Here is a 12,424-nt window from a genome sequence, read left to right as displayed (position 1 = left end):
AGAAGAAGAAGAAGAAGAAGAAGAAGAAGAAGAAGAAGAAGAAGAAGCAGCTTTATACTTTGAAACTCAGAAAATATACAGACTGCATGTCAAAGCCTTTCCAGTCCCTCTGGGCACTTCTAAAGACTCATAATCTAATTACAAACCACAAAGCAACAAGCAGGCTTGTCCATCTGCTATCAGCTGACACGAAATCAGTTCTAAACCCCACCGAAATGTAAGATCAGAAAAGGTAAACAAACAGAAGAAAATTCCCACCTAAATATTTCAAACATTAAAAAGCCACAAGACGGTACAGTCTTAACTCCGAAGGAGCAATGAACCCCACGTGGGAAAGTAATCAATAAAAAACGAGAACGTAAGACAAAGAAAACCCTGAGAAATAGAAAGTCAAGCAGAGTCATGCGGAGCTGACCCCAGCCACATCGGGTCAACGCAGGGAAGACAGTATTCTGAGTTTCCAAACCCTCAAAAACCCTCAGATGTGGGTTTTTGGCATCTGAAAGCGGGCAAGAGCCAAAAGGGTGAAGTCGGTATTATTAGTATAGCCAGGGCAGAGTGTTACAGACTGGGCTTACAAACAGCCCAGAGGGACAACGGGGCTACAGACGGGCAAACTGAGACCTAACGTTTCCCCGCACGCATTTTGTTTGTTTGTTTTAAATGGAAAGAAACTGGGCAGTGACACAGGGAAGAGTCGGTGGGATAAGGCAGTTAGGGGTAAAACATCTGGTCAGGAAGGACAGAACAGCTGGCCACTGGAAGGCTTACAGTTCAAAGGGCGAAGCGACGTCGGAAGATAACCCGCAGGAGGAAGCAGAATCCGGAGACGCTCCAAAGCCCTCCAGGAACCCAGACCGTTGGCCACGGGTCTGCACCAAGGGCGGGGGTCCCCAGAACCGGCCATCCGGAGACTACAAACACCAAGCTCCAACCTTCTCCACTCCGCCAGCCTCAGGCCGACCCCTCGGCGACACAGGACAGGATAACTGTGCAGGCGCGCCGGAGTCCCCACAGCAGGACACGCTCCGGCTCCAGCAGCGGCGCCGAGCAGCGCGGACGCACCGACGTGCGGGATGAGGCCCTGCGCGGCCACCGTAGCTCCGGATTCCAACGCCTCCGCAGGCCGCGATTCTGCAGGCGCTGGTGTCGGAGGCCCTAAGCTCCCGGGCCGCAAGAGAAGAGCCTAGAGCCGTACATTTGTGAGTAGCAGCCCAGTGTTAGGATTTACAGCTGTCCCCTGTAGCTGTAACTACTGGATCTCAGCTGCCACGCAGCGTGAGCGTCTGCGGCCTCGGGACTACAAGGTCCAGCATGCACAGAGCTGTGGGTCCTTACAACCAAACCTACTTGGTTAAAAATACTGTCTAATCCAAGGCAAGCTGTGGTTAGGAGTATTGATTACATCCTGGTGGAGCGTCTAGGGACGTGTGCATTCAGTTTTCACATTCAGATTCTTGTCAAGGATTGAATTACAGGACCTGCCTTTTAAAAAATAGGGGAGAAATGCTAAATCACGACAAAATGTAATTCTGCTAATCTGTCGTTTTCAGTGACGAAGGCTGTTGGAGCAGTGCATAAGAAAGAAGAGTAGAAACTAGAAAGACAATTAACAAACAATCTCCGCCACCCGACAGTTGAGAGAATGAAGGCCTTCTGGAAAACAAAATAGGTTCTTTGAATTTTAACTGTGTTTCAGGATCAGAAATGAGTGGCGTTTTGTTTTAAGACAGGGTCTCTCAATACTATCCGGGCTGGCCCGGAACTCGTGATCTTTTCTCAACTCCCTGGTGTTGGATTAAGAGATTTGTGCTATGATACTGGGAAAATTATTTTTACTGTTATGAAAACAGTTGCCTAGAATTACTAGAGTAATTTTATTCACCATTCACATGGGCCAGCCAAATAATCATGAACAGACAACAGGTGAGGCATTTATTAGCAGGGACAGTAAAGTATCTGCTCCTTTACTTGGATAGTTTGTCTCATATTTTGAAACACAGAACACTTTCTGATGGTGTACACGAGATGACTTACCACAAGCTGTCCTGGGCCTTTTTTTATAACTTCTATAAAGAATGGTATGAGGGTTCTCTAAAGGAGCGTAACTGATGGAATGAATATAGATTAGGAGGGGGTTTATTAGACTGGCGCCCAGGATGTAGCCCAGCTAGTCCAACAATGGCTACCCCACACTGGAAAGGGAGGGACTCCATAGTTAGTCCATGCGGCCGGAGGTCTCAGAAATCCCAATCTGGCACTGGATTCCTGGAAGATTCCTGGAAGTATGTCTTCGATTGAATCCCAAAAAAGGTGAATTTAGGACTGGCAGCACAGGAGAAATGAACTTGCCAGCTAAAATGAGGGCAAGGGACATAGAACAGTTTCCTTCTACGTCTTTTTATTTGGCCTGCTACCAGAAATCGTGGTCCAAATCTAGGGTGGGTCTTCCTACTTCAAATAAGGTGATTAAGAAAATTCCTCATGGGCTGGAGAGATGGCTCAGAGGTTAACAGCACTGGTTGTTCTTCCAAAGGTCCTGAGTTTAATTCCCAGCAACCACATGGTGGCTCATAACCATTTATAATGAGATCCTGTGCCTTCTTTTGGTGTGTAGGCACACATACAGGCAGAATCCTGTATAAATAATAAATCTTTTTGAGAAAGGAAAAGAGAGGAGGGGAGGGGAGAAGAGGAAAGAAGGAAAAGAAGGAGGAAGGGAAAGGAAGGAAGGGAGGGAAAAAAGGAAAGGAAGGAAAGAAGGAAAAGAGAGAAGGAGGGAAGGAAGGAAGGTCCTCACTAGAGTGCCCAGAAACCTTAGTCTGAGTTAATTCCAAATGTAGTCAAATTGACCATCAGAATTATCCATCACACTTCTATTACCAGAATGACTGTATTTTAATTTTGACATACTATATTGACAAGCCATGAGAATCAATGCTTGGATTTATATGATAAGTATTCAAAATTATGGCATAATACATGTATACCACAAGCATGAGCTTTCTGTAGATTTATGGTGAAACAAACTTGAATTGGTTAGAAAAGGAAATGGGAATGTCTTTCATTTTTACAGTTTCACACAGGAGCCACAGAGGGACTTTCTGTTCTCTAACACTGGCATGAAATCAGCTACCACACAAACTGCTTTCCAACTCCAGCATGCTGAATTATGCAGTACAAGCAAGTAAATATTTTAAATCTATGATCATGGAAAACAGTCTGCTGCTTTTCATACTTCTGCACCAAACTGGGATTGCAGTGGAAGAGAACATTTCCAGCAGCGATTTGGTGAGAATGCTGATGAACTATAGTTGAGAGAAGTGTGATTCATAGGTGTTTGTAATAAGTAAACACTAGCTTACATCCACTTCATAACGATATTAAGGAAGCTTTTTAAATATGCTGCATTTCTGGTAGACATAGCTAAAAGCAGTTTCAATGATCAATTGTGTAAATGAATACAAGGCAGAGGTTTAAAAGTACATAATTTATGTAACAGACTACTTTTTAGAGAGTCTTAGAGCTGCAGCACTCAGCAATGCTTTCTCCTATAAATGTGTCTTTGTCTACATATACACAAGAGTTAAAACTGGACAGACTGCTCATTTCAACAGATTAGGGACAAAGCACTATTAGCTCTTCCTGAAGCAGGGATAGTTTTGATAATTAGGAGATAATTAGGGGACATGTCAAGGGGAAAGGACAGAGATAAAAGCTCCAGCTTTTAGAAAGTAAAAAACATGTATATAACCTTGACCGAATAATCCTTTAAACATTTATTAAACTGCAACCCTTTGTAAACTGATCAATCTTCTAAGAGGCAAGAATGGCCTTTTGAACCTCTCTGTCCCTCAGACTCCAAACACTGTACTTTATAGAGACCAACAAGTTCTCAGAGTTTCTTGGCATGCACAGAGATGCTAAGGCTCACAGCATCCTTCTCCCTCATACTATTAACTCTTTTGTTTATCTGTGGTTTTGATTGCTGTTGTCTTGAGACAGGGTTCCTTATAGCACAGGATGGTCTCCAACTCACAAAGTGGCAGAGAATGACCTTGCTGAACTCCTTATCTTCCTGTCTCTAAATCCCTAGTAGTTTTATTGTAAGGTATGTCATTTGAGCTGGGTGCCTATTTTATTTTGCTTTATCTTTTATATAGGTCTTGCTGAGTTCCTCAGGACTTGAACTTACTCTGTAGCCCAGCCAGGCCTGCTGCTTGTCATCTGCCTGCCTTAGCCCCCCCGAGTACTGGGATTACAGGCCTGTGTTACCAGGTCCAACTTTAACATAACATTAGCTTTCTGTTTTGTTTTGGAGAATGTTGTTGCTTTTCTGTTTGTTGTTTGTTTGTTTGTTTGTTTGTTTGAGACAAGGTCTTACTGTGTGGCCACGGCTGACCTGATACTCACAGAAATCGGCCTGCCACTGCTCCCAAATGCTTGGATTGAAGGTGTGTGCCACCACACCTGGCTAATATATTATTTCTAATGCCCATGCTTTTTTAAAAAAATCTGTAATCCAAGTTATATAACAAAATAATGATTGTAGCCAGAATATTTGATTAATCAGAATGTCACACTTAAGAACCATGAGAAGCAATTTCCTGGAGCCAGGACTGCTCATTTGATAAAGTGCCTGCATGCAAGCATGAGGACCTGAATCCAGCCCCCGGCACCCAGTAAAAGCCAAAAGGGCAGTTCATATCTACTCCTGTGCTGGAGCAGGTAGGAGCAGAGAGGAAACGCCCTGAAGCTTATCTGTCAGCAACCCTCACTAAATTAATGGGCTCAGTGAGAGCCTGCTGTCTCAAAAAATAAGGTGTTTAGCAACTGGGGGGGGGGGGGACAATGTTGACTCTGGCATCCATATCCATGCACAGCCATGTGTACACACCCACACGAACACATACATGTACAAAGACACAAAAAATATTCTAACATCTGCAAAATACATTCTCCTCAGCAAATGCAAAATAAATCACATTTAAGTCTTAGCAAATATTTAAAAAGCAATTAATTTTTGTATTGTATGAGATCATATTTGAATAAAACTAGAAATTAACAGTTTGTTAAACTACAGAAAATATGCAAGCACATGGAGATTGAACAAAGACACTTCTGAATAATTGATGGGTCATTGGATAAATCAATGAGGACAATGAAAAATTCTTGGAGTCAAAGGAAAATGAAAAGACAATTAGGCAGAACTTTTGGGATACAGATAAGGCAGTTCTAGGAAGTCTTACAGTTTTACCTGTATTTGAAATCATGAGCCAGGCAGGGTGGTGCACACCCATAATGCAAGCACTTGCTAGGCTGACGCAGAAGGATCAGGAGATTGCAGCCAGCCTGGGCTCCCTAAAGAGATCCTGCCTCAAAACAGTACGAAGGAGTTCTCAAATAACCTCAGGCTGCACCTCAAGGCTCTAGAATAACAAGAAAAGGCCAGGCACAAACTTAGAGGAAAGTGATAAAAGCAGGGTTGAAATAAAGTGGGGACAAAAAGGGCAAAAGTTTTATGAAAAGGGGACTGGAGAGATAGTTCAGAGGTTAAGAGCACTGATACTCTTCCAGAAGTCCTGCGTTCAATTCCCAGCAACCAAAAAGATGGCTGATAACCATCAATAATGAGATCTGGTGCCCTCTCTTTTGGCCTGCAGACATAAACACAGGCAGAACACTGTATATATAATTAATAAATAAATAAATCTTTTAAAAAGGGTTATGAAAAGAGGATTTAGTTATCTTAGGAGAAGAATGAACTTAGTTAAAATAAATGACATAAATCCATAAAATAAAAAAAAAAATGGCTCAGGTCTATAATAAGATTGAATCAAAAACCCCACAAGCAAAACTGCAAGATCAGATGTACTTTTAAATATTGCTTCTTTACATTTATTTAAGTGTGTGTGTCATCAGTGTGTGTGTGTCTGTGTTTCTGTGTCTGAGTATATGTGTCTGTGTGTATGTGTTGTGTTTACATACATGGTCATGCCACAGTGTACATGTGAAGGTCATAGTTCAACTTACAGAAGTCAATTCTTTCCTTGCACCATGTGGTTCTGGGACAAGCTCAGGTCTCCATGTTTGGCAGCAAGCATCTTTACCTGCTGAGCCGTCTTAACATCCAAGATCAGACAGATTTACGGTTATGCTCTACTGAACCTTTAAAGAGCTATCTCCAATGCCCATCAAACTATTCTCTAAAATAGAAAGGAAAAAAAATGCTTCTAAACTATTTCTATAAGGCCAAAATTACCTTTGAAGAGTTTAAATTAGCTTGAGTGTAGTTAGTCTGAGAATAACTCCGTTTTGAAATAAAGAGCCATCTTGAGTGGGAGCTGAATTCAGGTACCAGGAAATATCACAAACTGTGCACCTGGCAGAAAACAAAGTTAACTCTCCTAGCAACAGCCTTCAGGAAATAATACAGAATAAATGCGTCGTAGAAAATAGAGACAAACTCCCTGGCAATAATCAATGGGAATTGGTTGAGAATTGGGTGGGAAAATTCTCCCCAATGTTTCAGATGTGGTTTAGAAAAACAGCCATTGTGATTATCTGCCTTAGCCATTGTGATTGTGTGCCTCAGAAAAGGTCACCCCGCCCTGCTAAACTTCACCCAATTCTGTAATGCCAAGGCTTGTGCCCCCCTGCTTGCTGCCATGGAAACCCCCAGCTCACAGACTTTCCCTTTAAACATCCTGTTCACTCAGAGCTCGGGGTCCCACTTCTCTACTGCTGCGTCAGTGAGACTTAGGTCCCGACTTCTTCGATCTCTTGCTCTCTTGCAATTGCATCACGTCATCTCCTGGTGGTCTCTGAGGGTCCCGTGAACCTGGCATTACACCTTGATACCAAAGCCAGAAAGAGAAAAAATTGAGACAGACTTTCCTAATGAACATAAATCTTCAACAAAACACAACTCAAATTTAAATAAATAAATAAGTGCATAAATCATAAAAGTAAATACTGAAGACTCATACACCATGATGAAGTTGCTTTTATTCCAGGGATATGAGGACTGCTTAATTCCTTCACATCAATAAATGTAACACAGCACACAAGTAGGACCAAGGGCAAACTACATGATCATCTCAATGAAGAACAGACCTTTGACAAATCTCCGAAAAATCCTCCTGATAAAAGCCCTCAAGAAACTAAAATATGGCTGAGGAGATGGCTTCGTGGATCAAATACCAGCGTGGAGACTGGAGTTTGGATCTGTAGGGAAAGAAGCCAGACAGAGGTGGTTGTCACATGTAATCCCAGCATTCATGAGGGTCTCCAGGGCACACGAGGTAAATAGACTAGTCATGGTGGAAAGTTCTGGGTTCGGTGAAGGACACTGCCAAAATAAATAAAATGGGGAGCTATTGAGGAGACATCAGGGGTCAACTTCAGACCTCCGCACATGAGCACACATGGGCATGTACATTTTCACACATATGCACCCACACAGGTGTGAACATGTATTCACATATGCATACATTCAAAGAAAGAAAGAGCCAAACCTCAACATAATAGTTTACATACAACAAATGTATTACCAACAAAATACTGACTAAGAAACTACTACATGTTTCTTTTAAAATCAGGAGTGAGAGAAGGGTGTCTACTCTCTTCACTCTTTAGGGCTTCAATTTTTCACCAGACTAAATAAGGAAAGAGAGAGAAATAAAAGGACCACAAATTAGAAAGCAAGAAGTCAAACTATTCCTATTTGTAGAGAGTATGATTATATATTTAAAACCTTAAAAGATTCTTCGGGAAGTGTCTGACTTCCTTTGCTTGGAAACTAGCCTAAGGTATTAAAAAGTACCATGAATTTTTAAAATGTTTGTAATAACGTGAAAATATGCTTTAAGTTGTCAAGAGAAGCAAAAACAGGTTGATGAAAATCAAGATGTATAAAACAATCATTTCTTAGTAGATCCAAGCACACACTTTTTTGCCTCTGTTTGTGTTCCCATCTGTGCTTCAGAGGTATTCGTGAACTGCCATGTATTTAAAATAGATGGATATACTGACTACGGCAAGCAGTCTTCAAAAATGGCCTCCAGCGATGCTCACTTGCTTGCATTTGTAGTCTTGTGTAATCACCGCCCCTGGATCATGACCTGGGCCTTGTGCTGGTTGCCATGCCCATGACTAGGCTGCATAAAAAAGCCATGACTTCTATCTTGTTGGCTATCTTTATGAGCTTCTTGGCTCACCTGCTTCCATGAAGCAAGCTGCTATTGTTGGAGAGACCCTGCAGCAATGAACCGAGGGCGGCTATGGCCAGTAGCCAAGGAGAAACCAGAACTCTCAGCCCAGGCACCCCAAGGGCCTGAATTGTGGACAGCTGGGTAGCACGGAGGTACAGTCTTCCCACGCCATGCCTTCAGATGAGAGCAAAGGCCTCGGTCTACACTTGGACTAGCCTTGTCAGAAACCAGGAGGCAGAGGCCATGCCCAGATTTCAATAAAACATTATGAAATAATAAATGTTTCTCCAAGTCACAAAGAGTTGAGGAAGTTTGCTATACAGAATACATAATCAACAGTGTGGCTGAAATATTATACAAAAAAGTGCACACGCATGCACACGCACGCTGTGTGTGTGTATATATATATATATATATATATATATATATATATATATATATATACACACTGATTTTGAACACTAGCTAAGTTAAGAGTCTGGCAGTCTAATGAGGAAGTGCTTGCCTGGCATATGTGACTGACACCCTACATTCCATCACAACAAAAAAAGTACAAGTAAAATAAGCATTGAAAATTGTCTTAACCTTTCTAAAATGTTTTAAAGGGGTTAATTAAAATTTGTGAATATTAAAGTTCAATTTATCTGAGTCATTTTAATTTTCATTAGATAAAAGTATATTTTGCCATTGAATTTTAAAATGACCCCACACACACCTTTTCACCCTTTTGGTCCCAAGTTTACAAGTTAACTTTTTTTAAAAAAAATTTATTTATGGCAGGCGATGGTGGCACACACCTTTAATCCCAGTACTGGGGAGACAGAGGCAGGCAGATCTCTGAGTTCAAGGCTAGCCTGGTCTACAGATCGAGGTTCAGGACAGCCAGGATTAAACAGAAAAAAAAAACTGTCTCAAAAACAGTTTTTTCAAAAACAAACAAATGTTTGTTTGTTTAATGTTTTATGTGTACGGGTGTTTTGCCTGCATGCATGTCTCTGTACCACTTGAATGTCAAGTGCCTACAGACAGTTGCAAACCACTTAGCCATTTCTTTGGTCCTGTATTTCAGCTAGGAATAGAGAACTGTAGGCCAAGAATCATCCTGAGGGCGTTCACATACATGCACACAAGCCCACACACATGCACAAGCTGCATCCGAACATGCAAAAATGTTTAACATCAAGCAAGCCAGGGATCCAACTCACATGCACATTGTGTGAGATTGTTAAAATACAAAAGTGGCCCCCATGTCCGCCTGTTATTTCAGGAATGCGAGGGGCAGGTTAAACACTCCCCCCCAACGGTGGGGGGGAGGGTGTTTTGTTTTTGTTTTTGGTTTTGTTTTGTTTGAGACAGGGCCTCAAGAAGCACAGGCTAGCCTCACAGTCCTTGAAAATGGCCTCGAACTTCTGATCCTCCTGCCTCTCCTTCCCGGGTATTGGGACCACAGGCATATACCACCATACCACCCAGTTCATGTGATCCTGGGATCAATTCTAGGAATTCGTTCACACCTGACAAGCACTACATCCACAGCCCACCGATAGTGCTTTAAAGGTTCAGTTTGTTAAAAGCTCATTTTGGTGGCTGAAGCAAGAGGCCGTTCTAGAGACAGTGCAGCTCAGTAAGGTATGTTAGGTGATGGGTATTCCTTCTTAGAAAAATCACCAGTGGGCTAAATACCCTTGTTCCGTGTCTCAGATGTGCCCAACACCAGAGGGTTCAGGGTGCTCCATGTGCAAGGTGTCTGTGTTCTTTCTGGACGAGGTGCTGGGGTTCCTTCCAGCCCAGAAACAGGGTAGGCTCTTCGGATAGTATTGTCTATAATGCTGATGCATGTCATGGAGTGGAATGCCCTGAGGCACCTTTAAGACCCTAGCCACCTGGAACCACCCAGGGTGGGCCAGAAGGCCTTCTCTTCAGAGTCTGGGAAGCCAGAAGCAGAAAACAAACAAACAAACAAAAAAACTGTAACAACTGATTTGTAGCCTCCATCTAGCTAATTATTAAAGACACTGTTGCAGGAATCTGTTTGAAATAAACACTCCCACACCAAAGAGAGGCAAGAGAGGAACGTCATGGTGGGCTGGAGCCAGGACAGCTCCTGAAAGGCTTTTGATCCCAGGTCCAGTTCAAATTTTCATTATACTCTAAAACCACAAGGTGGGTGTGCAAGCAAGCAAGGTTTTACCGAAGCGTACGTGACAGTCAGCAGGCTGTGAAGGGCAAGGACCCATTCTTTCTGTTATTTTTCCAGGCCATTCTGTTACAGGTTGCAAGTGGAGTCGTGCTTGGCAAATATGCCAAAAGTGCTTTAGATCTTTAAGTTATTCTACTTCAACATAAACCAATGAACACAAAATGGTACATAAAAATAGTTGCAGCAATTAAATACCAAAGAAATAAAGCTGCCAATCAGCACATAGACTAGTGGACTAAATACAGTTTCCAAAAGAAGAAACACAAATATTAGATAACTAATTGTTTTCTTTCCAAATCCCTTGTCAATGGTGAAATGCAAGGACAATGCATGGAGAGGACCTAACCCCCCGGCTCAGGTGTAGCCCATAGATTCAGTCTCCAAGCGGGGTCCCTAGTAAGGGGAGCAGGGACTGTCTCTGACATGAACTCAGCAGGCTCTCTGATCACCTCCCCCTGCGGGGCGCAGCCTGGCAAGGCCACAGAGGAAGACAACACAGCCAGTCCTCATGAGACCTGATAGACCTGAAGGGGAGGAGGACCTCCCCTATCAGTGGACTAAGGGAGGGACATAGGGGGAGAAGAGGGAGGGTGGGTGGGATTGAGAGGAGACGAGGGAGGGGGCCACAGCCAGGATACAAATTGAATAACTTGTAATAAATGATAATAATAGAAAGAAAGAAAGAAAGAAAGAAAGAAAGAAAGAAAGAAAGAAAGAAAGAAAGAAAAAAAAGAAAAAGAAATCTGACAATAAATGTCAGAGAGAATGTGAAAGATGAAATGTGTTCACCACTGGCAGCATGCAAGTTAATACAGCCACCACAGAAATCAGAATGGAGGGGCCTCAGAAAATTAAAACTACAACTACCATGTGACCCAGATATGCCACTGCTGGGCATGTGCCCGGAGAAGTCCATCTCCTATCTCAGGGCTACATCAGTGGTTATTACTGCTCTGCTCACTACAGCAAGGACACATTAAATGTCCATCAGCAGATGAATGGGTGATGGAAGCCTGCTACGTTTATAAAACAGGACATTATTCAGCTCCGAAGAGAATAAATGATCCTTTCATCACCGCAGAAAAGGAAACCAAGGCAGGCAGAACAGTTGAGCGAGCACAGCCAGTTTGCTCCACACAGTGAGTTCCAGGCGAGGCAAAACAACCTAGTGAGACACTGTCAAAAAAAAAAAAGCTGGTCCAGAGAGATGGCTTAGCAACTAACAGCAATGCTGCTCTCCCAGAGGACCTGAGTTTGATTCCTAGAGCCTGCGTGGTTCACAAAAATCTGTAATTCCAGGGGATCCAATACCCAATTCTGACCTCCAGGGGCACCGGGCATGCAAGTGGTATACATACATGAATACAAGTGTGTATTTGTGTGTGTGTGTGTGTGTGTGTGTGTGTGTGTGTGTGTGTGTGTGTGTATTAGCAATGTACATAGGGGAACAGTAAAGCACTTAGGAAGGAGAACAAGAGTGGGTACTTTCAGATGATGCGGAAGGACAGAATGCAGCCAGTCATGAATATAGGAGCTATTTGTTTTTCTAGTTTATCTCTGTCACAGATTTTCCTTTCAGAGAACAATTCCCAGGCATGAGATACTTGTTATAAATTGTGACTGATATATCAATGACACCTTCCTTAATTATGACGCATAGTGCCACACTTCGTGGATCAAACTTCCCCAGAAATTTTCCTCAGCCTCATTTTCTGGAGGACGGCAGGCATAAAAACCTATCGGAGTAGACGTATTTCATCCAGTGGCCAGGAGGTGGCGATCATGACCTGGTGTTTGATTTTCAGATACCTTCTTAGGCTCTTAGGTTAAACCAATACCTTTTGTTTTTTTGTTTTTGTTTTTTTGTTGTTTTTTTTTTTTTTTTCTTTTTCGTTTTAAAGTGGGGTAGACCTGCTTCTGCAGGAATTATGGAATGAGTTAGCCAATATTCTAGTAAGGCTTAACATCCTCAATAATAAACTCACTTTTAGAAGAATCTGTCCTGTTAAAA

The 12,424-nt window shown here is 42.5% G+C and overlaps 1 protein-coding gene across 2 annotated transcripts in view; it reads right to left on the bottom strand.

Annotated features, from left to right (window-relative positions):
* Positions 1-1,047, bottom strand: part of Atg4c (autophagy related 4C cysteine peptidase) — a 59,918-nt gene extending 58,871 nt beyond the window's left edge. The window contains exon 1 of one of the 2 annotated variants that reach the window (XM_055628870.1): positions 772-1,047. The gene's annotated coding sequence lies outside the window, so the exon portion shown is untranslated. The remainder of the gene's footprint in view (positions 1-771) is intronic. The other variant, XM_055628869.1, reaches the window with a different exon arrangement.
* Between the last annotated feature and the right edge of the window lie 11,377 nt (positions 1,048-12,424).

The sequence above is a fragment of the Psammomys obesus genome, unplaced genomic scaffold, assembly GCF_907164565.1.
Source record: "Psammomys obesus unplaced genomic scaffold, mPsaObe1.curated_primary_1811, whole genome shotgun sequence".
NCBI lineage: Eukaryota > Metazoa > Chordata > Mammalia > Rodentia > Muridae > Psammomys > Psammomys obesus.
Note: the sequence above shows the minus strand (reverse complement) of the source record. Positions and strands in the feature narration are given on the sequence as shown.